The 2,751-nt window shown below is 38.6% G+C and overlaps 1 protein-coding gene across 1 annotated transcript in view; it reads left to right on the forward strand.

The window, feature by feature from the left end:
- Positions 1-1,380: 1,380 nt before the first annotated feature.
- LOC144969349 (calmodulin-like) overlaps positions 1,381-2,751 on the forward strand; it is a 98,373-nt gene continuing 97,002 nt past the window's right edge. The window contains exon 1 of the mRNA XM_078908464.1: positions 1,381-1,717. The gene's annotated coding sequence lies outside the window, so the exon portion shown is untranslated. The remainder of the gene's footprint in view (positions 1,718-2,751) is intronic.

The raw sequence follows: 2,751 nt of genomic DNA on the forward strand, positions 1-2,751 counted from the left end.
TCATATATACTTGCTCAATCATTGCCGTTTTGGCAAGTGTCTGACATATTCAACTGACATTTATTTTGTTTGCATTTTGTTTTAATGAGTTAAACAGCGCTTTTGGCACGCTTAGGTCAGGTGGTCATAACAATAGTAATTAATTGATCGAGATCAGTATTTTGACGAGGAGAGAAAGGAACTTTGTTTTTATGCACGTTTTCAAATGTCAACAATTGGGAATGAGATTAGCGGAAGAGTAGCGTCCCTTGATTGGACGTCACCGGCGGAAAAGTTATTAGAGAGAGAACGTCATGGTGGTTGTGCACATGCGTCTCTAGTCCTCGCTTCCGGAGAGACTTCACCGAAAGCGAGGACGAGAGAGACGCATGCGCAAAACCGTGTTGACGTTCTCTCTGTAAGGTGCTGTTCAATCAAGGGACGCTACTCTTCCGCTAATCTCATTCCCTATAACCAAAACGGTTAGGCCAATTTAGTCACCGATTTTGCGAGTCTTTGGAGTGTAGAGGGTCCTTCTAATCGGTTTATAAAGATTTATGGTCAGAGTTTTGCAAGAGTATGGCAAGACTTCTTTGTTGGCCACGTAGAAAATAGACGTGGGAAGGGGGATACACACACACAAATATACACACATAAAAACAAGTACACACACCCACGGGCATGGAGAGAGAGAGAGAGAGATAGATAGATAGATAGAGAGAAAGAAAGAGAGAGAGAGAGAGAGAGAGAGAGAGAGAGAGAGAGAGAGAGAGAGAGTTTTGATTTAAAGTCAATAACCGAGAGAAAAATGAGGTGGCAGGAAAGGGGTATAGAAAGGATGCATAATATTATGCCATAATATTACCACAAATTACCATGTTTTATGCGTAGAGTGACACCATATTATGAGAAAATAAAACGACGGATCGAAGTAAGTAGTTAAAAGGGATAAGATAAATAAAAAGGGTAAAGAAAATAGGAAACAAAAGAGAGAAAGGAAGAAAATTCCACACTTTCAACATGTTACCCTCAACCCCGAACAATCCTCAATCCCCGACCTCCATCCTCTCTTTCTCTCTCTCTCCCTCTCCTCCCACTTCTTTCCCACACTAAATCTTCCATCTGAACACGCGACTCTTTCATTCCTTTCCAAGCCTGTTCCGACCCCCCCCCCCCTTCTTTTCTTTTCGTTGTACGTTCTACGTGTCTCTAATTATTTGATGTCAATCTGTTACTCTCATTATTAAGACGTAACGATCTGTGTTGTACCTTTTATTATGTTGCGGTTACCTGAGACAAATATCCAAAACATAGCCGTGCTTAAAAGAAAAGCGTGAGTGACTAGCCTATCATATAATGAAATAACATTTATTATAAATTTGTCTAAATAAATATAAACATAAAGAGTTGTTGAACATCGCCGCCACTGAGAGCATGTGCCAGCTCACCTTGACTGTGTTGATGTTACAGTTTCAGTTTCGTCAATGCCGTGAGAAAAACAATGCTTATAGATAAAGGCGCGTTTATGTTATACTGTTATGCTCTCCAACCAACATCGAGTTATGATGAGGAGGTTTTTAAACTAATAGTGTAGACGTGAATATTCCTTCTGGGTTTTTTTTCCATGAGCATCAAGTGGTGTCTGTTCCTGATAGGGAATAATGAAAAGTTGTTTCGTTTTTTATGGTTCAAATGGAAAAGATTTAATAAACTATTTCGTGTAGAGGCATGAAAGCAGGTCGGTGAGATTTTTATTACGATTTTTTCTTTGTTGGATTTTCATTTATCATGAAATGAAATTTTTAACATATTTTGAATATGTCAATGCAATTATTTAAACATTTGTTTTTGTTTTGTTTTTGTTTTTTTTTAATTTTGTTTATCATAGTTGTCTAAATCAAATCAAATCTCTATGAAGAAATGATGTCTTCTTATCTTTTAAATTAAATGCTATTGATTACGTGTAGGTAAGATTACATTTATTTTATGATGTTTATTGCATGTCAGTTCTGGAGCAGGCGCTTTATAAATAGATTATAACAAGAAATGAAGTGAGTAGGAAAGTGCCAGAACTAAATAGAGAATTAAAATTTCGCGGCGGTGATGGGGGCTCGAACCGGCGACCTTATTGGTACGACAACTCCGCCTGGCCGGGGAGAGCGTGACTCTATCGTATGATCTATGGAGGTCGCGGGTTCGAGCCCCCATCGCCGCAGCGAAATTTTTATTCTCTGTTGTCTTCTGGCACTTTCCTACTCACTTCATTTCTTGTTATTATCAACAGAAGTGCCTGCTCCACTCACTTTTCTGTATGTATAGATTGCAATATTGATTGGATTATTATATTCTCTTTCAATATAACTATAAATACTCTATTGACAAAAAAAATAGCTTATTGTTCTGAATCAACGCGAAAAAGGCCCTAATAAATAATTATTATGCCTTCCATAACATTCCCTTGTCTACCTTGTTGTGTGTACTTGGTAATAATGCTGTGTGAATATCATAATCCAAGCGGGTTGGGGGGGGGGGGGGGATTACACTTAGAGATGCTGGGGTGGCGAGTACGTCGAGCAGAATGCACGGTCTGGGAATATAACCTATTCATTAAATAGGCGCGTGTATTGTTGTAATTAGTGGGTGAGTGGATACGCTTCGCACAAGAGTGCACACCGCATTGCCCATGACTGCGAGATGAAAATATTATAATATTATACCCGTTCCCAACTTTGCCGTATTCTAACAAAACCCATATAGATCTATTAACATTTT

The sequence above is a fragment of the Berghia stephanieae genome, chromosome 1 (genome assembly GCF_034508935.2).
Source record: "Berghia stephanieae isolate SIO BIC M18660-M18661 chromosome 1, UCSD_Bste_1.3, whole genome shotgun sequence".
Taxonomy (NCBI): Eukaryota; Metazoa; Mollusca; class Gastropoda; order Nudibranchia; family Aeolidiidae; genus Berghia; species Berghia stephanieae.